This window comes from Lathamus discolor, chromosome 7 (assembly GCF_037157495.1).
Source record: "Lathamus discolor isolate bLatDis1 chromosome 7, bLatDis1.hap1, whole genome shotgun sequence".
In the NCBI taxonomy this organism is placed as follows: Eukaryota; Metazoa; Chordata; class Aves; order Psittaciformes; family Psittacidae; genus Lathamus; species Lathamus discolor.
The window spans coordinates 21,936,462-21,962,468 of NC_088890.1; the positions used below are offsets into that span (position 1 = coordinate 21,936,462).

The window sequence follows — 26,007 nt, forward strand, 5'->3', positions numbered from 1 at the left end:
CCCCTCTCCCCCTGTGCGAGGGCAGAGTGTAGCCCAGCTGTAACTGTTCCAGGAAACCCGGAGGTGAGCAGGTAGCACAGGTTCAGCGGGGCCTTTCTGATGAGCAGCTGCCACAGTGCTCTGGTAACCCTAGTTCTCCCATCTCAACAACAGCAAACCCACCCAACAACCAACCTTTCCCCTGCGACCCTCTCTTTCCCCTGCGAAGGTTCATGGCTTACACTGGAGACCACCGGCGTGGGACCTGCTCCAGCACTTCTGCAGAGCAACCCTTCCCCACAGAGCGTGCTGTGTCGAGAACAGCCCAGGCTGCTGCAGGTCAGACCCACGCTGGAAAGGGGGGTTCCTGATTGTTTGTTTTTGCTTTCTGATGGTTATAAAACTAACGGGCCACATTTTTCGTTCTCTCAGGCATTACTAAGGAGAAACAGGGCTATAGGGATATTCCTAAATAGTTTACATCTGTGCTCCGAGTCTGGAAGAAAACACCCAGCCAGATTTCAGGAGAGAAAGAAACTGGAGACAGCTGTGAAAGGGGCGTTGCTGCTGTCTGCTCTATGACTGTGTGGGTCATCTATTCCCTTCAGTAGTAACAGGAGAAGCGCATCCAAAGCAATAGTGAGTTGGCCTTTGAGTATGAACTAACCAGGGCTACACAGTATTGCAGCCTTGTTACTTTCCTATGCAACAGCACCCATAAATTCAGCAAAGAAGTATGTGCTGTATGTGGATGCCTATTGCATGGACCAAGCTCCAAAGCTGCAGTGGAAAAAAAATAAAAGGAAATTTTGCAGTTGGATTTTCCAGAGGAGGTAACATTGGGACCACTTTTTAACTCTCAATTGAAATGATTTTGTGTGAACTAGATATATTTGTGCAGGATGACATCCCCAAATAGTCCCTGTGGGGCTCATGAGATGCTTTTGCTAAGAACTTGGCTAGCTGTGTGTCTGTGCTGCCCAACAACAGGGATGTTTTGCCTCACTAGATGATAACTTTCACATGTTGTTAGAGATCCATCACAGTAGAAAGTCAGTACTAACTGGCTCACATGGCCTTCAGCTTTCCAACATTTAATCGTCAGGTCTCTAGGCTGATTCAAGTTTTTATTAGCTCCACCCCTCACCCAATTTGGGAAGCTTCTAATATGAGGCCTTATTCCTGCCTGAAAGAGAGGTATGGTCTGCCAGCAGTTGGTGATGGTCACCCCTTTCCCCACAGCAGTTAAAGCATGATTTTTTTTTTGTTTCTTTGGACCATTTGCATTTTAAGACAAGGAAATCAGTCATGACAATTGCATACTAAATAACAGTAAGTTGATTTCTAACCTACGTGGTTTATTCTAGCATAAGGCTGGTTTTCTGTAGAAAAGGGGATGAAAGCCTGAGGATGATGCTTTTACTAGAGAATAGCTTTGAGGAAAGAAAATGGAAAAAGATTATTCTGGTGGTGGTCACCCTTGCCTGGTGGGATCGAGAGACAGGTTTATTGGTAAAACCAGCAGTCTGTGCTATGTTTTCCCCATGATGGTGTGTTACTGAAGGGCAGAATAAGGCAATGTGGCACAGCTCTGCCCGCCTCATGGCTGAGCCCACACTCAGGCTCGGGCAGCTTCCCAAATGCTCTAACCATAATGGCTTGTAATAGCTACCAAAAGGTATTTTGGCAAAGAATTGCCTGTCACGCTCCTTCGGGATAGCAGGCAGCATCAAACAGCAACTTGTGAACAAGGTAACTTCGGTCATCTGGGGAAACAGCCGTTCAGGTGGTTTATTTGTATAGTAGGTATTTGTTATGCATGCAGGATGTTACTAGGGCTCAGACCCTGCATTCTTGACCTCAGTGCAAACATCTCTATTTGAGACATCCACCAGAAGAAAACAATGATGTGTGTCAAGTAATTCTAGGGGCTTATGAGCTTCTTTATCAAAGGGGACCATTGTGTACCTCCCAAGTGCACAGGTTATTGCCAGTGACCAGCACTCACTGGCACTGGGTTGAGCTGGAAACCTCTCATCAGTAGTGGTGGTTTCTGCCTTAGTCTTGTGTGTTACTACAGCTGGGGTTACACCAGAGTCCTCACAACAATCCAGGTGCTGGTTAGAACAAATGTCTCTGTGTGAGTTGTATGTGGGGACTGAGCAGTGCTGGGGCAGAAGAAACAAAGCCACAGCTTCGGTTAACAAGGGGATGTAAAGTGCCGCTGGGATTTGAGATCCTGCTGGAGAATAGAGGGGCTCTGTGGAAGGCTTAAACAGTGTTTTCTTCTGTGTTCGTGAGCAGAGATGAGACAGAGGTAGTCTTATTTATGATTCTAGTGGGTTTGAAGAGTTGTATGTTTATAGTAGTTTTCTGTTACCTCAGGGAGTGGGAAAAGGCAGTGGGCAAGCCAGATGGCCAAGCAGGAACTTGAGAAATGGTGCTTCCCATGCAGTGAAACACAGAAAGATCAGATGGAAATCATATCTTGCTTTGGGAAGACACAATCTTCCCATTTTGGGAAGTGTGTTATGGGGATGATGAGCTTTCCATTGGCATCTAGATGAGAATGAAACCTTTACAAAACTAATTTAGAGTTTGGAAAGGAAAGAAAGGGAATCCTGCGTAGGCTGGGATATGTGAAAATCACACAGAGTTAATGTTATGGATATGGGAGTGAAACCCAGGTTTTCCAAGAGCAGAAATATGAGTGCAGAATCGTGAGCCTGTGGTGCTGTCTGTGCCCTGGTGAACACACGTACACTGGGTTTGGGGTGTTCTATGGTGCCTGCAGGGTGTATATGAGCAAAGATGCTGACTCCAGCACCAGCTCCTTCTGATAGCTACAGGATACTACAGCATGAGATGGATATGGGCTCACCTTGGAAGCAAATGCAAGAACTGTTAATTTTGAGGTGCTCATGCGAATATGAGCCACTACATTGCTGGAAGCAGAAAGGCTTCCAGAAAGAGAAGAGCTTCTGGCAGTAGAAGAGGAGCAGGCAAAATTCAGCAGTTGGGAGGGACGTAAACTATGTATCTGAGTAAAGGAATGACAGAAGATATAATCAGCTTCAGGTTAGCAACCTGTCAAGTCCTCGCTTGCATTGAAAGGGCAAGGGATTAAATAACAACCCCACACAAAGTGAAGAGAGAGGTTGAAGTTACCTAGCCAAGCTGCCTGGGGCTGGCTGCATGCCCGTCCACTTCTCCATGAAGCTTCCATGAGAAGCTTCATCCCTTCTCACCCCTGGCCCATGGGTGCTGCCCAGCTTCCTCACTGTGTGCCTCTCAGCAGCTGCTCTGAGCACCCCGGGAGCACCCTGTGCCCCTGACCCATTCTGAGATCCTGCCTAGCCCTGGCGAAGCAATGGTCCCATGTTACCAAACAGGGGTCCTTTGCTGCCTCCTGTTCCCTTTGCTGTAGGCCCTCTCCTTGTTTTACCACCTGCCAGTTGCTCAGTCAGTGTTCTTCAGGAGATACCCTAATCCTTAATTCCTCTTTAGCTCTGAATAGCTCTGGGCAATGCCACCTATTTGCCTTGTCAGTATGTCCTCTCCAGACAAATTACTGTCTTGTGACATTAATTTGTTCCATGCACAAACAGGGGACAAAACTATAAGAGGATTCCAGACTTTGAAAACTGAAGCGGCTCTTTACAAGAACAGCCACACAGAGTGCGCGCAGCTCCACAGGGCATTTCAGCCCTGCTCAGGCCCGGCTGCCAGGCTTCCCCTTACTTACTTTCTTCTTGTAACCTGTAGCCATCCTGACTTTCACACTGGCTGCTCTCCTGCATCCTACCTATTGCTATATCCAGCAAGGCTGGGGCAGCGCTGACAGATCTCTGCACCCACAGAGAACCCTGCTGACGTTAGCAGAGCTGTATGTGTGGAAAACCCACATGAAAAGAGCCCACGCAGAAAAAGCCTGTGGGGTCTAGGTCCTAGCTGGCAACCTGAAATATTTGTAATGTTCTGCTGAAATGACATTTCAATACTCTTGCCCCTTCCAAATTAGGAGCATGTTTCAGAATCACGATGTGAAGCATTACTTCGAGGGTAGCTTTGCATGATGCAGTGTGCTGATGGTTACTCTTATCTGCGATATCCATGGTGTTTAGTTTACAACCTGCATGCTGTTTGCTGCAGCAAATCTGAACAGTGTGCATTAGCTGGCTCCTCCATCATGAGAAGAGCTAGAGCTTCATCTGGTTTTTGAAAACTTTCAAGGTCAATGCTTAAATCTTTCAAAAAATAAAGCAGTAGAAAGAAACTCGTTGTTTCAATTGCACCCTCAACTTCCTCACCCGCAAAATATTCGGGTATAGGAGATTCTTTGAGAGGAACTGAGATAGCCAGGAGGAAATGGGAGATGCCAAGAGGGGTCACTGGGGGGAAATACAACTCTGCCTGCCCACTGCACATCTGTGTGGATGTCGGGTTTGAGCCACTACTGCATAACCAGGAATCAGTTCAAACTAAGGTGTGTTGGATGTGCTCTGCTGGGGTTTCTTGGGAACTGTGTGTGACAAAAATGAAGGTAACAAGGCCTGGAAGAGGGCATGTAGTACCCATTTCTGTAACTGTGGGGTAAAGGAAGAGCTCTCCTTGGCAGAGGGTTTGTTTCAGTAGCCTTTGCAGTCTGAAAGTTCATCAACAAGGTTACATTTGCTGGCATGAGAGTGCTGATTTGAGAGCCGTTCTTTCCATTGTGCGATGGAAAAAGAAAGGTGAAAGAGCGTGAGAACAAGGAGTAGTTTCAAGTCAGGTTCTTCTTCTGGAAGAGCCCTTTGATCAGACACTTGCAGTAGAATGTCAGAATCTGAAAGAACACCTTATCAAATGCTGCTTAAAAGTGCTCTTGGTTTGTTAGTACATTAAGTAAATTAAGTTAAAACATTAAAGTTGCTGTCAGGCATACTTGCTCCTTGCTTAAAGAACTATGCTTTCCTCTGCTTCATATGTATGACTTTACTTCGTCCAAGGGCACTGGATGGGTACAGCAGACTATTGAATTTGACCATGTACCTGCTGAAAAACACTCTAATGATAAGGAAATTGTGATGCTGTTTAACTCCTAAACTGCCCAACTAGGTAATTCTCCTGCTGCATTCATCCAGTGCTGCAGGAACATTCTCTTGTAAGCTGATGCAACTGTGCTATTCACAGCACACCTTTGTGAGTCCTGGTGAGCAGAAGTCTCCAGAGCAGCATGAGCTTTTCTCCACTGGGTTCAGAGTAGACATACATTGCAACTGATGTGTTTGGACTGGGCTAGTCTATAAACTGTGCCATTTTTGTCCCATTTGAAATGTGTTAGACTGTGGCATTTCAAAGCAGCAGTATCTGCTAAAAGCTCTTCCTGTGTGAGCTGTACGTGTCTTATGCTTCTCACCTGTACACTTCAGTCAAAGGAACACTGCCCAGCCCAGCCATGTAGGCATTGTCTTCTGCTGCTGTGACATCTTCCCAAAGCCTGAAAAACTGTGGCTGGATGAGGACATGGGAGGAAATGTTTCAGCTGGAGCCTGCCTGCAGTTGACAATTGTTCTGCTCTGTGGTTATTCAACCAGAGTAGCACTGCTTTAAAGTGGGAATGCTGTAGCCATGTGGAAGAGAGAGTCATGGAAGAGATGTGACAAAAGAGTTCCTACAATTGACAGTGGCAGGAAAAACAAGGGGCAGAGGACACTGGGATGTGCTTCCCACTGATTTGCAATTAGGAACTGGTTGCTTAGGAAAACATTAAAGACTTTTTTTTGTGTTAAGTCTGGAATTCTAAAAAGTCTCATCTTTTCTTCCCTAATTAGGTTCCACTTCTTTGGGGCTTTTATTTGGGAAAGCTCCGGTTGATTCTAAGTGGGTCAAGTTCTCTAGGATTAATCACACCACGTACAGAGTCTTCTCTAAATGTTCTGGTTTCCTGCCTGTCTCTTGGAAGGAGACAGTGCTACCCCTCTCCCCTTTGGTGCCCAGTGCAGAGCTCAGTTTCAGCAGTGCTGGAGATGCAAAAAATGGCTGAATACAAGTCCAATAGAACATTTCCCCTCCTTAAATCAGACTTCTAGAGTTAGTTTTGCTTTCCAAAGCTAGTCCCTCAGCGTGTATGTGCTAATCATACCACTGGTGATGGCTGCTTTGTATCTTTGTCTGGGTTCGTATGACCTGCCTTATCCTTTCAGGCCCCAGATAATGTTGTCAGTTTTCTTTCTTTCAAGGTATGATGGATGATATTTCCATTTAGCCTCACTTTATTAAATCCTAGATGTATTAGTTCTTCAGTGTCACTTGAAATCAAAGCAAAATGTTGTAAGTGAGCTGATGTTAAAAAATTCCCTGTTTCTGAGCCATGTTTTCACTTGGGCAGTGAACGCACTGCCTAAGGACAGGCCACCAGCATACGACTCCAACTGTCCATTTAGGTTTAGGGCTTCCTGGCTTTATGCGGGTGAGTGGTGGTGTGTTGAGGTGCAGCAGAGCTGAGCTGGCAGGTGCTTCACAGCCATTTTGCTCTGCTGTGGTGAGAAGTTTCCGTGCTCTACAGCAAGGTCCTCTGGGGCTGTATTGCATCCATCACTGCTGTTTTTACGCTGGCATGTAGAGGGATGAATTGGTTTGCCCCAGTGGTATGTGAGGAGATTAATGGCAGAGCAGGGTAGAGTCTGCTCCCCATGTCATAGTTACCCACCCTACAGTGCCATTGCTCTCCTTCGGCTCAATCATCAGCTGCTGGACACAAGACTGACACCCTGAGCATGACTTCGCCACACCTCTCCTAAAGGCGCACCAACAAACACGGAGTCTGTGGTGTTTCCTCCTGAAGTCCCCCTCATTGCTCTACATGCAACTCTGGCCATAGCAAGGACATTGGAAATGCTGTTGTACAAGTGGTGAAAAGGATTGTAAACCAGTCTTTAACAGGTCTGGATATTGGGATCTCCGTTTCCTCTGCCTGTGTTGGTTGTGTTAGTGGGGTAAAAATGGTGGGCGCAGTTCTTCAGGGAGAGGAAACCCATGCTAAAGGTCTAATGTAGCTGGGGCAGCTTGCACCGCCACTTAGATCTGAGGATGGATTTATGTGCCTGAAAGGTTCTTGAGTATTTTCAATGTGCATCAATTGTTCTGAGAGACTTTGCCCCTACTTAGAGACTCTTGTCTTGCTGAGGCCAGAAACTGCTGGAGTGATTCTGGGAGTCTCCTGTAGTTCCCATTTTTGTTCTATCCCAGTGCTGGAGGTGACTCCATTGGTCTCTCCTGGTCTCCCCCAAACATGTGTGACTCAGACTCCAGGGTATGGAGCTGTGGGACGTGGGCTCGCTCCCAGCTCAGCCACAAAGCCAAGTCCAAGCTTGACTGAGGCATTACTGTGGGCCCAGCTGCTTTCTGGCCCCTCATGGTGCAGCAGGTGACAGCAAGTGGCACTCAAGGGCTGTCAGTAGGTGTTTTAAGGAGACTGTAGATGCCACCTTCAGAGCAGCAGTGCTCATGTTGCACCTTTGCAGAGGCAAAGAGAAATCAGAGTTCTCTGCTCTTTCTGTGCTTTTTGTCCTGTGGATAAAATCCAGGACTGTGTAGGATCAGTTTTTGAGGGTTGATTGTTTCCCCTCACAGTAAAAAGCATTTTTCTCTCTGGCTAAAGTTACACAATGATTTTGTAAAGCTGGTCAAGCCCTGAGGGCGTCCAGCAGCAATCCGCAGCAACCCCTGTCCTCACACATGCTGCAACATCACAAAATAAAATAGTCCCACTTTCCCAAGCTTTGGCTGTGTCAAAGACAGGATACCGCAGCGTTCACAAATGGAAACTCTTCCACTGCTACTTCTCCCTAATTGTATGCACATTGTGTCTGTGCAGATTTCAGACTTGCCTGTGAATGGGAGCTAGGGGCAGCCCAAAACTTCCTTTGATAATATTGTGTTTTTCCTGTCACAGGCAGGGCTGGGCTGTGTGTGCTATAAAGAGGAGAGTACTGAAGGAGGAGGGCATGACAAGGAACCTTTCCCCAGAGTGGCAGTGATAGGAGAAGCTGACCCAGCACTGCAGGGAGCCACCATCTCTGACTGCAGGAGTAGATGCTGCTCCACCCCTTGCTTGCAAGGAAAGACAAAGCCAGCAGCCCGACCACGGATGCTGTGCTACCTTCGCCAGCCCGTTGCTCCAGGCTGGTGTTCACGTTGCCTGGGTTGGGGCAGGGTCAGTGCAGAGCTGTTGTGCTGAGGTCTGAATAGGCAGCCTTGGTGGGGCACTGAGCTCCATGCTTTGGTGCTTCCCATGCAGGCCTGGCCAGAGCAGGACAAGCAATGCGGCCTGGACACACCGGGGGTGTTTGGTCAGCCCCTTCCTCCCGTAACTAAATGCCTGAGAAGAAGGAGGAGCTCTGCAGCGTGAAACCAGCCCGGCTGGGTCTCTCTGTGCTCCCTGCCCTAGGGTCTTGCTGCAGAGCTTCAGGGCTGGCCCTGCAGCCAGGCTATAAGGGTGTCCCAAGTGAGGTCCCAGAGCTCCCCACCCAGGGCGGGCCACGCTCCCTCTGCCTGCAAGCACGTCCTGCTGCCTGGAGGAGAAGGCACCCGGCTATACTTACGACCCTCTGAGGGATGTTTTCTCGATGACATAGTGTTGCCAGTGACTTTTTTCTTCCCAGGGACATGTCTCTAATTTGTACCAGGATGGGTTTTTATGAACAGTCTCTATTGTCATAGAAATATGACAACTGGACCCTTTCGAGGTAAAGATTAGGATCGAAATCACCAAACGCTTCCATGGTGGCTTGCAGCGCGGTAAGTTTGGGGCTGCTTAAACCTCGGTAAGCAGCGGTGGGATGAAAAGAAACCGGAAAGCTCTTCTGAGCAGAGTTTTGAAGCCTCTTTTGGTGGCCTGGGCGGGTGAACCTGGGCGGACTCCGGAGGCGAGGCGGCTGTGCCCCACGGCGGGCGCGGGGCTCTGCCCTCGCCCCCCTCCCCCTGTTGTTTTGTGGCGGTGTTTGCTTTTCAGTGGCAAGCCCCGGGGAACGGGTTGCGGCTTCTCCCCCTTCACGTGAGCGCTGCTCAACGGCCCCGCTCATTGTCCGGCCGCGCTGGCCCCGCTTCGCGCTCGCCGGGCTGCGGGCGCTGGGAGCGGAGCGGAGCGGAGCGGGCCGGCGGCGCCGGTGTCAGGTTAGACAAACCCCCCGCGCCCGGGCAGCCCCGCCGCGGCTTTCCGGCCCCTCCCTCTGGCTCCCGGGGTCCGCTTGCCCCTTCCCCCGCGGAGCCGAGCGGAGCCGCGCGGCGCGGTGAGTGCAGCGGCGGAGGCGGCGCGGCCGCGGAGCGCAGCGGAACATCCCGGTCCCGGGCGGAGCGGAGCCGGCTGCACCCCGTCGGTGCGGGGGACACGACCCACAGCCCTTTCCCTGGTACTAGGACACGCGGGTATTTCCTTAACGCTGCTCCTCTGCGCTTTCTCCTTTCAGGTTTCTGTTGTTCTGAAAGTGGCAAATTGTCAAAGCAGAAAAGTTGCTGTAGATGTTTCAGGGCTGCTGCTTTACTGCAAACAACACCCTGGGTGGAGGGGGAGCAGCCTGCTGTTCGGTGGGAGTGTTTGGAAATCAAATGTCATTTGGAGGTGGGGGGAGAATTGTTGGCAGAATTGTTCCAGGAGCGCGCTCTCCAAGCTGTGCAGGCTGCACTACGTCGTGCGAGCGCAACCAAAGCCAATGGCAAGTTTGAAAAGGAGAGGAGGAAATAAGGGATAACTAAGGAAAGTGCTTTCTGCGTATTTTTGCCGGTGTGCTGGCACTCCTGGAGGGATGGGTGCTGAGGGGAGCACTTGCCAGCTGCCTCCCTGGCAGGGTGGGCTGTGTTGGGGGGTATTTGGGGAATGAGGCTTGCAGGATCGCTGCAGAAATCCAGCCCGGCAGCAGGGTCGCCCCTGGCGCGTACAGGGCTTCAGGGAGAGACAGCCTGTTCTCTGCCCCACGCCTCCTCCACCTTATCTCTTCCTCTTGTCACTCAAAGCCTTGTGCTGGGGTGTGGAGGTCCACCCAGCGCTGAGCCACCCGCGGGGAGTGAGGCCAGAGGAGGTGGGCTTGGGTGCAGGGTCTGTACCACCTCCTTGGACCTCCAGGAAGGTCCTTTGAGCTTAGTGGTGCCACAGCGAGTTTTTTTCTCTAAGCCTTTGGTGCTGAAGGAAAAGATGTTAATGCTGAGCTATGCAAGTACTGAGGTTTGTTTCTTTGTACCCAGAGGTGATGAGTAGAGGGGTGGTGCTTGGCAGCGTATCTGTTCCTATGGTTCTGTAGCACACCATCAGCACCTGAATTCTCTTTTCCCGCTCCTCCTCATGGGACATCTTTGTTTCAGGAACCCTTTTGGTTGCAGAGGGAGGCTGTGGGCACATCCCACAAACATGGCTTTATTTATAAATTAGTTTGACTGTTATTTAGCAACAAATCCTACAGCTTGTAGTATATGGCTAAGGGGTGTGAAACTGCCAGAGAAACACAGAGAACACAGCTTTCTGAACATGAACCATCCTTATTAGTGGAATGGATGAAACTGGGTTTAGTGTGACAGATTTTCCCCTAATGGCAGAATGGGGCCTATGAAGGCCAAAAAATGGTCTTTCAGCCACTGCTTTTCCCAGATGGAGTCAGCTACACCTTCAGAATCACTTTGAAACGTTAATAGGGCTGGTGTTGATTTTAAAATACCATCCAAAAATCACACTCTTATTTGGCATTCTTGGGTTGGCAAACCTTTCCCAGTGCTGCTTTGCTGTTCAGCAGCCTTAGTTTAGTTGTATCCATGTATTCTGTCTCACAGGCATGGCTCTAGGCAGGAATTACTGAATTCAGTGTGGTGGCTGGAGCTTTACCTTCTGCAGTACTGACAAGGAACCAATGGCAATCCTCAGGGATTCCACTCTTGTGGGGCCGTTGGTCTGAGCATTCTGCAGGAAGCTGCTTTGCTTGATGGGATAAATAATACGTAAATGATAGCCTTGCAGGTATTTAAATCCTAGGAAAAATGTTTTTCTTTTAATTAAAATCAGTTTCTGTAGTTGGAGAGATCTCAGTTATCCATCCGTCCATCCATTCATCCACTTGAAGACCTTTTCAGTGTCATTAGGTGATAATGTCACATTATATACTGCTAAATTTGCCTGGTCTCCATGCAGGTGGAAGAAGCCATCCTTATGCAATTCTGTGCACTGAGGGGTAGGTAGCCTTTCAGGGGTGATGCTGAGCAAAGTCCCACAGAGGTTGGTGGCATTAAAGGTGATATTCCAGTGCCATCAGCACCTTCTGTTCCACTCAGGCATGTAGCATGGGAGAGCTACAGCGATGCCCATACCTGAGGACTGCGGGGGAAGCAGAGCTGAGGATCAGTTGCACACAGGAGTCTGCACTGGGGTGCTCATGGGTGTAGCTTTACTCCTGCACATGTGCAAGGTGAAGTCCACCAGACACCTCAGGCTGGCTTTTGGCTCTTTTGAGGACATGGCATCTTCTCAGCTGCTGTGTCTCTGGTTGTGTTAAGCTCTGCTGTTACACTTTTGGGAAACACTTTGTTTTGCTGGACAGTTCCTCATTGACAGGAGTGACAAGTGCTGGGGCACTTCCACGCTGCCAGAACCGCTCCAGTCCTGTGGATGTCTATTGCTCGGGATTTGCAGGAGCAGAGAGTAGTTGCATCCTATCTCCAGGCTGTGGCCTGCTTTCACTCCATGTTGAAAATCATGCTTTTTGTCCCTGTTTTGTGTGTGTTTGAACCTCCTGTGGCTCATTGCTGTAGTGTCTGGTATCTGCTCTCAAAGCCTGCATGGAGACTGTTGGGTATGGAGGGTCCTTCCTTATCATCCCCGTGCCCTTACATTTTATCCTGTGTAAACCAAACCAAGTTTACTGCCAACCATGCCTTTTACAGATGCCTCCTTTCCTTTATTCCAGGAGAAAACAAATGTTTACAGTATTGGTCTTCTCTTTCAAGCAGTTCTTTGGAATTTTTTCCATGCTTGAGAGTTTCTTCCCCAAGTTTGCAGGTCAGAGGTGGGATTTAACCGCTTCTGGCAAAACCAGAAGTGTCCTTTAAGTTGTCCAGAGATGTTTGTGGTTGCTGAAAAACTTACAGTGGGCACATGCTTTCCTGCAGCTGCCTTCTGGCTTTCCAGCGGAAGAAACCAGAGGGCCCCTGGGTGGCCCACCAGTGCCAGGGCTGCATGCCTCTTCCATGAGCCACCTCTGTCTCATGAGAGGGCTGTGCCTGCTGGAGCTCCTCTTCCTCCTCTGGCCAGGGCTGAACTTCACTGAGGGCTTTCTTTGCAAAGTTGCATGTAGATCCCTGGTGGGATTAAGAACCTTGATCTTAGTTATTCTGCCTCTTATCTCCTCAGATGTAGCAAAAGCCTGGGTGTTTTAAGAGTAAGGCTCTGATACAGTGCTATGATCTCATGCATTCACTTTTGCTTAGCTTTTCCCCTCATTCTCTTGCATTAGAAATGTGATTTCCTTCCAGCTCATTGGCATAACATTATCCTTTCATTTTTCTGGAAGTGACATGTTGTCTTTAATAACACAGGTCTGTATTTAATATCCCAAGTAGTCCTTTTCTGACTCCCATGTTTGTACAGATCTAGAGCTAAAACAAAAGAGACTTTTGAAAGGGACTTTCCGAAAAGTGGTTTGTTGTCTCCTGCTTACATTATTGTGGTCTTTTTGTAAGAAATCAAACTGTTGAAGGCAAATATGTATCCTGCATAGGTATGAAGAAATTGCAGCTCACTCGTGGCCTGGATCCAGTCCTCCTTCTGCTGAACATGGTTAGAGCCAGACCAGACCCTTTGAGTTTTACCTTTTCATTCTGGTGTTACAAGCCTAATATATTATTCATGAAAATTAAGCTGTGTTAATTCCATCTCCTGGTCTGCTTTAAGACAGACATACATTCCTGTCTGTCTTGTTTGCTAATGAGCTCTATGGATTCAGTCCAAAGTCAGGCACAAGTTTAAGTACTGTCACTGCTCCACGCAAGCAGCTTGCCCTGACATCATTGTCCAGATGTGATCTCTAGGCTTCCCACGTCGGGGTGGTTGTGGAAGTGAATGTCTGTCCGGGAGATGTCACTGACCTGTGCTCTGGGAGCACTGGAGCCTGTGGCTTCTCTGGTCTCATTTTATGAATGAAGGCAGTCCCCACTGGTGCCAGCAATCTGCTATTGTAGCCACGAGGGTGAAGACAGGAGCGGGAGTGTGTCCAGTCCCAGCACAGCCATGCTACTCCTGTGCTGTGGGGGGCCTGGGCTCAGGGCACCCTGGAGAGAGCAAGTGAAGAAGTATGTTGTGATGTGAAGGCTTACAAAGTGTCCCTTCTCGCCTCACAGGCTCTCTCCTGACTGTTTTGGTAGGAATTTCTTTTTGATCCTCAGCATGAAACTTCTTTTGGTTCAGTTCTGGTTTTCACTCGTGACTCTATTCAGTGAACACACCTTGGAGACAAGGAGCTCATTTTTTCCTGTATCCACAAAACCTTTTAGTAGCTGCTAACCCTTTACACCTGTACATGTATAGTCAAAAAGGGATCTTAATGTGGTTTTTGTCTAGACTTGTGATGGAGGGAGGGAGAGAAAGCAATTCCTGGGGCATGGATGCATGACTTTTTGGAAGTAGAAAATACAACCAGTAAAGGTTATATCCCTAACAGAGCTGGCAGAAGGCGTCTTATGGGTGTTCTTAATCCACCTCAGTGCAAAGCCAGCCAGGTTAGCTCAAACCACCTTTGTTTTTGACTTAAATTAGCTGAGTCTGCGCTAGTGCAGTGAATGTTCACTCTGTCCCTCCTGCCAGACGTATGGTGGGGGACTACCAGCCAGCTGCTGGTCCTCAGCCAGCTTCTGCTGTAGCCACATCCAGGAGAGACTGTGTGTCCCCCAGGCTTTGCTTTTATGAGAGCTGAGCTTTTGTCCAGTATCAACCACGTTTGTTAGAGACAGCTTAAGATGTGCCCCTTATACTCACATTTGTGCTGTCCTGAGTCACCTCAGTGTGTAGCTCTGTGCCCTGCTCACATTAGCAGTTCTTCCTGGGAGGTGTCACAGGTCGCTCCTGGCTGCTGTGCAGTTGGACACTTCACAAGTGGGACTGGCTGAACTCCTTCCTGCAGGTGGCTGTGGTTCAGAGTGAACACTTACTTTGCCCATGGAAGGACAGACTTGTTCTTTTACCTGGGGATTTGTGACCCATCTGGGATGATACTGGATATTCCTGTGTGGACAGAGATTGAGAGGATGCCTTGAGATCTGAATTCCCATTTAAATTGAAAGGCAGTTTGATGTCTGTGTTTCTGTGGCAGTCCCATTTGAAGTGTTTTATAGAAACAGCCTCTAGAACTTCTGCCTTTCTGTCCTGTGCACTGGGCTTTGGAGGCCAAGTTACTTATAAAAGAAGATGGAAGCTGAGAGAGTGGTGTTTTGCTGGCGTTGTGAATCTTTAGGTGGGGGAGAGACAGAACATTTAACACTCTGAAGTGTTGTGTAGCCTGAAACCTATTCACAGGAGAACGCTACTTTATATATATGTCTGGAATGGGGAAAAAACCCCACTTCTGCAAATGATGATTATTTTCTATCTTGTTTTTTTTAAGAATTAAACCTAACTGTTTAGAAATGATGAATTATTGTAACCTGTGAGTGCTGTAAAGTCTCGTCTATTAACAGTAGTATTTCAAATGATTTAAAATTGTTTGCTCAAGGCTTGCTTTTACCATGCCATGAAATGTCATGGATTTTTTCCAGCTGTCTTCCACACGTCTCACTTGTGATGGATTTTTGCATGGGAACAGGCTGCCAGGGTTTAGTTCTGATACCAAAGCCACATTTTGTTCTGTTTATAATATCATTTTGCTTTGCAGAATGTATTGTTGGCTTTTCATGGAGTTGGCAGACGTGCTAGCAAGTTGCCTGGGCAGAGTTACTGGACCTACTTTGCACCTTCTGAACCCCCTTGAGAAGGCGTCAAGGGTGGCATATCTGCAGATATCCCGCCTCTCCGCCCAGCATGAGACCTTCCCCTCACATTGGCTGTGCCGGGTCACTGCTTACCAGTGCTGCCTCTTGGCCGAGGGTAGCAGTCCTCCTGCTACGTGGTTCCCAGAAGCACTTCCTAACTTGCTTTAGGCCTAATCAAGTGGATTATCTTAAGACAGTCATTAGACCACTGAAGATAATCCTGCTGGCTTTTGGGTTTGTCTTTTCCTTTCCTGAAGTGAATGAGGGAGGACCATGAGAGGCTGCTCAACCAGCCACATCTGAAGGGAGTTGGGCTGTTGGTGTAAGGGCAGGCAGATGGAGGTCTCCTCACCAGCACTGCTGCAGCTGAGGGTGGGGATGGATAGTCACCATGGCTCACTAGCAGCCTAATGAAGTCGTTACTGAAGGAGAACATCTTTCTCCCTGGGCTGCTGAGGCTTGCCCAGTGGCTCTATCACCTCTGATGAGGCTTAGTTTTTACTTATTAAATTCTCATAAGCAGAGCATGTCATGTTCTCCTTTCCAAACTGATCTGCCTCATGCATGGAGCTCTGTCATATATATAATCAGTATCACTTACTGCCTGATGATCTTGAGGGACTGCATATGATTAGTGTGTAAAACTTGGATGGCCACTTGGAAAGAATATAAACTGATACTGTGCAGAGCAGATTTATTTGGGGGATTACTCCTCAGTTCCGAACTGGTAAATAGGCTAAATGGATCCACTCAGCAAGAGGAACTACTCTGAAACATTAGTTTGCCTTTAGAGCAAAACCAAATAGACAATCGGCTTTCTGACATGCAGTTTGGTTCCTGGCGTGGTTGCTTGCGTATCCAGAAGGATATGTTCTGTGGAAAGCATTTGTAATCATTTGTGGGCTTTTCTAAACTGCAGATGTCAGTGGCAGGAGTGCATGATAGGCAATGGCTGTATATAAAAATGAAGATTTCTGCATTCTTCTCAAAGTGTTGCCATAGTTCACTATACCCTGGGGTGCTGGAAGTGTCTGAATATTAAGGATGTGTAAAAAAGCAAGAATATGCAGTAATGTCTCTTCAGTCTAGGCAAACAGGTTAACTTGAGGGCACCACTGTTATTCCTACTTTGAAATAGAATTAACTTAGATGCTCATAATCAAAAAGGAAACTCATCAGTATGTGTTTATGTTTACTGTAATCTCTCCTTCTGTCAAGAGTGAAAAATAACTTAGCACTTCGATGTAGACTAGACAGTTGCACGTATTTCATTCTGATTCTTGGTTACATGTCTCTAGTTTGTGGTTGCTTGGCTCTGAGGCTGTGACTAGCACTGTGTTGCATGTTTGGGCACTGTGGTACTCTTAACACACAGCTCAGGTTCCACATGCTGCCATGATTGTGGTCTGGTTTTGCACTGGAAAAACCCACTAGAAGAGGCAGGGAAGCGTTCGGGCAAGCATGTGTGTGTATTTCAAACAAAATAGTCTCCACTGGGTTTAAAAGGAAATGTTTCTATTGCTTTTTAAGCCTGCTTCTCTAAAACTCCTTCAAAGAGCCAAAATAACATCTGCCATCAGGAACACCCTTCATTTTGGGCCCTTCGCTGGGAGTGCCCAGCATGTGGCATTTCCGTAAGTCCCAAGGATGGGCATAGAGCGAGGGGTTCGTACCAGGACCGGGCAGAAGCAGAGCCCGGGGTTTGGGTAATGATGCTCTGAACAGCTTTGAGCTGCTTTTCAGTGCATTCTTTCCTGATGGGTAAATGAAGGAAAATAAAGATTCATTAATTCATTAAAATAAAAGAAAGTTAAAGAAAACTGCTCTCTGCAAATCACATCCTGTTTTCATCCACATTCAATTAGCACGGACTTGAAGCTGCAGAGTGAGTGTCATCCATCTGACCCACCTCCCCTCCCCTCCTATTGACACTGATATTAGAACTATGGGAAAACTTAGACTGCTGGCAAAAGGGGTGGAAAATCAAATGTTTAATGTTTTGCTTGAACATTTTGTGGTTTCTCCTGAAATTCTTTGTCTGAAACAAAGGATGTTCTTTGTTCTTCTTTTGGAGGGTGCTTTTTAGTTGAAAAAAATACGCAGTGTCATTGTGGATTGCAGAAGTTCTCTACAAAATCCTCTTTTTCTCGACCTGGAAAGAAGGACAGTTACAAACTGCAACGACTTGTCTGTTCTGAGGGTGAAAGAGGGTTTGTTGGCAGATTCTTGCCAATACACTCAGAATCAAAATGTTAGTGATTTGGAAAAATCTTGAAATAGAGTAATTTCACACGACCCCCTCTTGGAAGCGTTGGAGTTTTACATTCTTTGCTCCAGCACAGTTCCCACTGAAGAACTACTTCAAAAACAAGATTATGGATTCTTTTTAGTCATTCTTTGCTGGGTGGGTACAGCACTAAGTTGTGTTTATGTATCTTAATCTTACCCTGATTTATATGACCAAAACCAAGCATACATGGGTTTTGTCTGGAGAAGATATGAACTGAGCAGCTGCTGCCCTGCTGAATACACAGGCTCAAGCTCTCCCAGCTGCATGTTGGGTTGCTGTGGCCATGTGCTGCCCTCATTCCCAGCATCCCAGCCAGAGGTACCAGTCCCCTGGCTCCCCTCACTGCTCAGAGGCCTGAGGAGTAGTGATGGGCACAGGGGTTTGGCTGAAGGCTGAAGGCTCTCGTTTGTTCCTTTTGCAGCTGGGAAAGGGAGGGGTTTTGCAGCCTGGGGTGCAGGAAGAAAAAGGAAAAGCCCTGGGAGTAAGCAGGGAGGGTGGTGGTGGTTCACCCGGACTTGGAATGCTTAGTGGCCAGTAAAGGGCACCTGAGCTCTAAGGGACTGTCTGAAGCAGGAAAAATTGGTGACTTTGTGATGTTGTTGGTGAAAGGACCTTCTAGTCGTGTACCTTCTGCCCTGTCAGCCAGACTGGCTCTTGCTGTGATGCTAGCTTGTGCTGTTAAGTAGCTGCTGGTTGTCACAAAAGTATTCCTTTGTCATTTCAGAATTACTGAGACACAGAATTGGCTGTTCATTAACTGCCTTAGAGGAAAATAAGATCTGATTAATCATCATTTCAGCAAATTATAGCCTGTTCTACAGGGGGGTAATGAAAGCAAGCAGTGAAGAGCTGCTCCCTGCAGCTATCTGTGACCCGCCGTCACTGTGCAGCCTCACCACCTAGCCCAGACCTGCAGGGCTTAAGGTGTGCCAGCATCACTGTCAGGAGTCAGGATGGGGAGCATATAGTCCCATTGAATGGCGTGAGGACCATGGAGCAGTGCCCAGGGGACAGTCGAGATGATGCTTGTGCCTGAAAGAGGTACAAGTTGTGGGCAGAAACACGGCCAGCCAGCAAGAGAGATGTCTGTTGGCCACAAATCCTAACCTTTGAGATCACTTCACTTCCTTTTTGTTACTTTTTTCTAAGCAGTTGCTCATCAAGTTCACGTTTCTAAGCTGAGATGCTGAATTCATCATTGAAGAATGCATGTTTTTCTCTGACATAGTCTTAAAGAGTACATTATGTAAGGTTTTACATGCTGTTTTCAAACAGAGCTGGTCTTAGTAAATTCTGCAACAGCAAAGCTGCAGCTAGCACCTCTGCATTAAAATAAAGGCTAGAGTTTGAAGAAAGGAATCCTCTGTGGATGCATAATGCAATTATTAGAAATCCCACACAAATGTTTGCAGGTGTTACTCACAAGGCCAAGAATGTAAAAAGCAGGTTCCTTACATGAAGTTGCTTTGATTTTTTCTGGCCAAGAGTTAAAATTCTAACCCCACCCCACCCCCCCAGCTTTTTTATTTTCTGCCATCTTTGTGCCTTACATCATTGCTTTTCCAAGATCTTTGCTCCCTTTTAATGTCTTTTAAGGGCCCTTTCTCAGCTGTTTCAGCAGCTACAGCTGCTCCCCACATCTGCCTGGGTCTGACAGAATAGTAGAAACCTCCCCTTTCTTTGTTAAGTGGGGTCCTTCAGCCTCCCTGTGTAACTTCATTTAGCAATGTTTGAGATATTGACCATGTTGATGTTGGGATTTAATGGAGTTGGCTTTCAAGAAAATAAGGGAATAACAGTTTGCACTTTACAGTTTTCAAGACCTAAACATCAAGGAAAAGCCCACACCAGACTGGTGCTAGTTGTCAATCACCTGGGTTTGGTGCACAGCACTTAGGACCTAGTGATGTGGTTGGGGCTAGATAAGCAGGAGTGACAGCAATTGAGGGCTACTCTACCTTTCTTCTCCATGCCTTTTCTGTACCTATGTGTTTCACAACTGGTTTAACTCTTCCCTGTGCAGAACTGGGGAAGAAGTTCTGTTCTATTCTATGATTCTAAGAGGCTGTCGTGGTTTAAGCCCAGCCAGTAAGCCAGAACCAGCTTTGTTCCCAAGCTGAAAGGCAAAAACACAGCACTGCACCAGCTACTAAGAAAGAGAAAAATGACTGCTATTGCTGAACCTAGGACAGAGGTGTTTAGGCGTTTCCTTCTTCTTTGGAGTGTAGTCTTCTCATCATTAACCACGATGATGATTGCAAGTACAAACCAGAAGTCGACCAATAAGAATAGAAAGTTGAGAGGCACCTTTTCACTTCTTTTTCTTTTTTTTTTTTTTATGAGAAAGGTTTGCTTTGTTAGCAGAAAACAGGTTGTTTCTCAGTTCGCTGATAGCAGCACAGGAGAGAAGTGGATGGGAGTCTTACAGCTCAACCCATGTAACATCTTCATTGCCAAAAATCCTGAACCAGCTGCCCAGGCTTTGCTGGGTCTTGAGGCACCTCACTGGGCCTCATCAGAGCTATCTCAGTGGAGGCCCTTGGGATCAGCCAAGGATAGTGGTTGCCCCAGCATGGAGGTGGTGGCCCTGAGCAAGGAGGGCTGCCTGCATTCAGTGTGTGGGCTACAGTCCCCTCTGTGCTGGGCACCCGGGGAAGAGCAGACAAATGCCTCCTTGGGCCAGTGACTCCCATCCCAGAGTCTGGTAGGTGGGAACAAGCTGCTTAAGGGCCCCATTGGAGCGGAGCAGGCAGCCCCAGTGCTGCCCTGGCCCTACCTGGGTCAGGCAGCCATAGGGAGGGCTTTGAAATGTGAAGCAGTTTCTTTAGGCACTGGGGAGGGGGGTAAAAAGAGAATTAACCATATCATAGGCACATGGTACTTCCCTGCTCAGATTACACTAGAAAATCTGGGCAGTTCCTAAGATAGAGCTGGAAAAGGGGATTCGGGAGTGTGAGCAGCACTTGGAGCAGAGCACAGCTGAAATGGCTGGGAACAAAAGGTGATAGGAAAACTCCCTGCATCCGCATTGCTGCGCATCCACAGGTCAGCAGAAACCCTTCCTAACTGGCCATTTGTTGCAAATTTACTGGGAGAAGTGTAAAAGAACTTTGTTTGAGTGCTGGCTTTGCTGTGTGCCTGTGTTCTGCTAGCTGCAAAGCTTCTATCTGGCTGTGTTTCTCTGCTTCTGTACTTTGTTTTCCAGATTTCCTTTCTAACTATTCATCTAAAACTCTTGCTAAGTTTATTCTGTTTAATTCAGTTTAGAGACTCAAGTAGATCTGTGCGGGTTGGCTTTGTTAGTGCTGCTGAAGCTGTGTCTGCTTCTGGACAAAGCTTTTTGCAGTCAGGGTTTTTTTCTCTTCTGCAAGCCACTCCATAAGCAACACGTGTTTGTGCCATTAGTTAGATCTTCACGGGCTATTTTCTTCCTCTTCTCCTCAGAAGCGCTTCTTACAAACACAATTATTTTTAATGCAGCTTCTGGCCTTCTGAGTGGCCAGAATTCAGGGCATTTTACCTCACATACTGCAGCGAAAGTAAGGTTTGTTTTTGTTAATGGAAGTCAAGAAGTAGCAATGATTCACTGTGACAGGCTGAATGTGAGCCATATGAGCTGTGCTGCACAAGCATAAAGGATGATTGTGCTGCAAAATATCTCCAAGTAATTTAGATTTTGACACGCTTACCACTTCTCAAGTTGCATTTCCCCCTTTCCTCCGCTCCTGCCCTTCCCCCACCAGCCAGGATCTGATGTGATGGAAAAATATATGCATTGTCCCTGGGAATAGTAATGGTTGTGCTGAAAGTGCTTTGCTTCTGCAAATCTTACTGTAGCCATAAGCAAGCCTCACCAAGAAATGATAATAACTCTATGCTTACACACATAGCATTAAATAAGGACTTGTGTGCTTAAATAGCTCGATTCTTAGATGCCAGTTCTTGTAACTGAGTGCGTGAGTGTCACCTGCTTCTGTGTCTCGGTGGTGAATACCCCCGTACACAGAGGTGCTGTGGTTGCAGAGGTGCGGGCTCTCGGCTCGGCTCCTGGCGTGTGTGATGGGGGCTGCACTCAGACAGGACCGCATGTCCCTAGGCAGCCCGGAGCCCCGGGCACAGTGCCACTGAGCCCCCTCTTGGGTGGAGGGTTTCACAGTGCCATTTTGTTCCAATTAAGCACTATTGAGCTCTTCTGTGCCTGGTTTATTCTTTTTGTTGTAAACTTTCTTTTTTTACATCTGTGGTTTCTCTGTATGAATGGCAAATAAAGGCTGTTTGAATGTTGACGCCAGTGATACATACTCATAGCAGGATTTTATGTCCAGCCTTTTTATTCATTAAACATCTGCATGTCTTAGCACTCGGATGTAGAAAGGAATAGCAAATGGCAGTTCATTTCTGGCTGAGGTTTCTTCCCAATAAGTGAAAGGCAGGCTGGGGAGCTCAGTGTGTGTGTGATATATTAGTGTAGGGTTATAAAATAAGATGTATTGTAATGGCTCTTGAAGATTGAATTCTGTTCTCTTAGGAAGTGTATCATGCAGATACAGCAGAAACACACCAGGGTAAACGAGAGCAGAATTTGGTTTCTCAGTGAGTCTGTTCTAACCCACTGGCCCAGTCCAAGCCTTCCTCTGAAGTTATTAGAAAGGACTCTGCTGACACTGATGGAAGTGGGGTTAAAGCCAGGCATTAAGATGGTCTGGATTGCAACATGCCTTTGCTGTTTAATATTGAATGTTTTTAAAGCAGCAAACCAAAAATAATACATTGGATGCTATTTTTAAGGCAAAACCCTAGCAAAATGTCTGTCATCAGGTTCCAAACGATTCCTTCCTTCACTTTAACAATGAGCTATCCATTATATGGTCTTAATTTATGGAATGTTAAACAGTTTCTGGCATTACTGTGCCCCTGCAGGAAGAACAGATGGTACTTTTGAACGAGTTTTGAAATGGGATAAAATATTCCAGGTCTTCAATGGATCATATCCATCTGTAAGAAAGGAATAGCATTTGTGTAAAATGAACAGGATAAAGTCAAACTTGAAATTCTCTACTGAAGGAAAACCAGTGCCTGTAGGCTAAGGTGGGAGTGTGCATTGGAAGGTAATGTGGAAAGCTATAGCTTACCTTTATTTAAATGAACACTTTGGTTAAACATTTCCAATGGACAATCTTACATACTAGGGCTTGGAAGGCAGTGCTCAGTATATAACCTGATCAATATGTACTGACAGTAGTCTGAGTGCAGCAGAAGTATGTTACATTTACAGTCAGATAGATTGGCTATGGCTTCATCATGTCTCCATGCAATAAAGTTGGGTCTTGTTGGATTTACAGAGCTTTGGCTCTCTGAGAATAGTGTGGAAGCCGTGAACACCCAGTTCCTGACAGTCTTCTCATGTCAACATATAATGTAGCCAACCCTGCAGAACTGAGTTGAACATCTCCATGGCGATGCATATCTTGACCCTCCATGAAAGTTAAGGTCAAACAGAGGATTGGCATCATTGTGAGAAGTTGCTTCACTTTCCTTCTCCATTCTTCTAAATGACCAGGAATTGTTAGGATGATAGAATCCATGCTTTTCAGAGCTCTTCTGAGATTCTTCTGGTTGGCCTCTTGGGAAATGATTACTTTCTCTTCACTGGCCTCTGCACTTTTGAGGTCAGTGTTTGCTGAAGGAACATCCCCTTCAGTTTATCTGTCTGCCTTACAATTCTATACAATTATTTTTTCATATTCCCTGTAGAGTTTTCCTTTGCAAATTGAAAAATCACAGGCTCTTCAGCTTTGTCTACCTGAAAATTAGGTGATTAATCATATAAGGTCCCCGTATGGTGCATGAAGACAAGCTCACACAGAGGGGGCAAAACCAGAGTATCAGTGATATTATTAGGGGGGCATAAACAGAGTATCAGTGATATTAGTTGCCTTCTGAAGCTTTACCCACCTTTCCACTGACTGTATAGGAAGCTGCAGCAGTGAAGTAACTTCTAGAAAACTGAAGTTAAACCGAACATGTGATCTTTGCAGAATCTAGTTCATGGTCACCTTCGTTTGTTCTATTCTTGTTCTTTGTACTTTGGATACCCAAGGTCACTGTATCAGCAACCTGCTTTTAGAAATGATTCTGCAAAGTTGTAGTACCTTTATAGTACTGCAGATATGATGAAACTGTTCCCTCTCCCAGCCTCCAGAATGAGGCAGCTGGTGGGAAGGTCTGGCTGGGCTGCCAGAGAGTGTAACATCACTGTGGGGTGAGGCAAGGTCGTGCCTCAGGGAGCCTCTCTGCAGGTGCCCTTTCTGCTGGATGGAGCCTGTGCTCGTGGAAGCACAAGGGAGGCATTTGAGAGGAGCTGGGAAGCTGGGATACCTCTCATTCAGCTTGCTTGACTTTCCATCGTGTTTGGGTTTATTGGGGTGTGGGGGTTGCTTTTTAAGTACCAAGTGTTCTGTCGTTTTGGGGAGGTGTTATTTTGTCTTTTCCAGATTAGTAATTTAGTCATCTTAATTTTTCTTGTCAGTCATGTGCTGGACTGTGCATAAGCAGCATGGAAGGGGGGAGTATGAGCTCTTTTTTCTGTTGTATTAATGATTTCTTTCCCCTTGTGTAAGTCATCTTTATAGTTGTAAGATTTCTTCAGATGGAAAATAAACCAGCTTCCCCCCTTTACAGGGAAAGATTGACCAAAACATATATACATATATACATAAATGCACCAAGAGTAAACCAATTGTGTGCACTAGTCAGTACCACCTTAGTGGAGTATTGTTCATTGCAATGAAAATCAGATTCCATTTATTGTTTGGTTAATGTGTTCTACAAAAACAAGATGTTGTGAATGGAAAAGAAGTATTCTTGTTTAAATTCTATGCACCTCTATAAGCTAACATAAAAATATTCTATCAGCACGTTATATTAGTGTGACTACCTGCAGCTGCATATTTGATGCAAAAATAGTGCTCTCATCAGTTGATTGCGCTGGGTTCTCTCTCCAGCATTGACAGAATACCTGGGTGTAGTCTGACATGAAAAGCAAAGTTTACACCAGTGTGTTCATTTCCCCAGATGCTCTACCAGAACACAGGGCTAGCTTACTGTTCAGTGTGAAAGGAGCTGCCTTTTCCTCACAAAGGTTGGAAAAGTCTGGTTGATTTCTCCATTGACGACACCTATTCTGTTCTGGGCAGCAGTTAAACTTGCGAGTTGTTAGATACCGTAAACCCATAGTATCTGCCCCGTCAGAATAAAGCTGAATTCTGCAGTGTCAGTGTTTCCGGATTGCTGAGATTTCTAATGTAGGTGTTCTGCCTTTATTTGCAGGTTTCCATGGGTTTACTTGTATCAGTTGATGATCAGTAACTTAAAATATTCAGGAGTATGGACTGCCTATTTACACAGCAGATCATGTTAGCTTCCTGTGGTAACAGAAAATGTAATGTATAACTTACAAAGTAAACCAGATTTGCTCTTCTGATAATTGTTCTGGTTTGTAGGGTAAATATGGTGCAGAACCACAAACCGTTAGAGCACAAGAACTAAATTTGTGTATCTGAGGGCAGAAATTGGCTGAATGCTTTTAAACATGCAGAAAACTGTGTTGGTGATCTCTGAGTATATCAGCTTGAGATACTCTACAGTATACAGGGAAAAAACAGTGCTCCTATCTCCAGGAAATCACCCTCCCCATTAAGGTTACAACCTGGACAATTTGGACCCAGTCCAAAGCTACTGAGATCAATGGAAAGAGTTAGGATCTGGAGTTCCACATGTGCGGCAGAGAAATGGATTGTGTGCCTCCCTTGGAGAGAAAAACATGCCAGGGGAGTACAAGAAATGTGTTTATTTACAAGTTTCTGTATCTGTTTATGTTGGAATCTTTCAGCAAGAATTAATACTAGATAGTTTGCTTTTATGAGTTTCAAAGTACCAGTCAGAGCTTCCATTTTATAACAGCCTCTAAAGAGCTTTAAATCTATTTCAGGTTGGTTATAAATACATTTACTGCCCAGAAGAGAAACAGGTCTTATCACTGAAGAAACAAACCAGGCTTTCTCCAGCATGTAGTACGATGATCTTAAAGGTCTTTTCCAGTCTAGCTGATTCTGTGATTCCATGATGCCTCCTCTGAAACACTTCTCTAGATTTTAATCTTCAATAAAGGAAGGAGCATTACTGGCCTTGACATCTCTTGAAGCCTAACTATGGCTCAAAGCACCATCCATCCACATCCTCTCTAGCAGAGAACTGACCCTGTCTGTCTATCTAGACATCTTGCTGGTCAGCATCATGTTTAGTTTATACGGTTGTGTGCCACAGCAGATACAATAAAAGATCCCAGGCAGTGTGTGTGTGTGGGTACATGGGATCCCAACCTGCTTGTCCCGTCACCTCAAGGACTCGCTGGTTGCTGAGGAGAAAACCTTCTTCAGCCTTGTGCCCAGCCAGTGGAGTGCCAGGTAGTTTGCTTTCCAGACACAGGAGCTCTCAGCTTCTCCTACACAACTCTTTACAATCTCTGAGGATCAGTGGAGAATAACCACAGGGTGGAAGATGGGAGGTATTACAAGTGTAGCTTGTTAGTAACATCTGGCATTATTGTTGTCTCTGAACGATAGGCTCTCAGATGGAATAGCAGAGCAGTAGCTTTCTGCATTTTGGTATCCAACACACCAAATTAATTCCATTGTCTTTTATGGAGAGTTGGTGCAGGACCAGTTTTGATTGATGGATTGCATCTGCGGCTGCTGACT

The 26,007-nt window shown here is 46.5% G+C and overlaps 1 protein-coding gene across 5 annotated transcripts in view; it reads left to right on the plus strand.

Annotated features, from left to right (window-relative positions):
• The first annotated feature begins 214 nt into the window (after window positions 1-214).
• The window catches only part of FBLN2 (fibulin 2), a 109,774-nt gene continuing 83,981 nt past the window's right edge, over window positions 215-26,007 (plus strand). Inside the window, exon 1 of one of the 5 annotated variants that reach the window (XM_065686901.1) lies at window positions 215-318. The gene's annotated coding sequence lies outside the window, so the exon portion shown is untranslated. Of the gene's footprint in view, window positions 319-8,386; window positions 8,761-9,185; window positions 9,388-20,194; window positions 20,294-26,007 lie in introns of those variants that run through there. The other 4 variants (XM_065686897.1, XM_065686900.1, XM_065686898.1 and 1 more) reach the window with 4 other exon arrangements.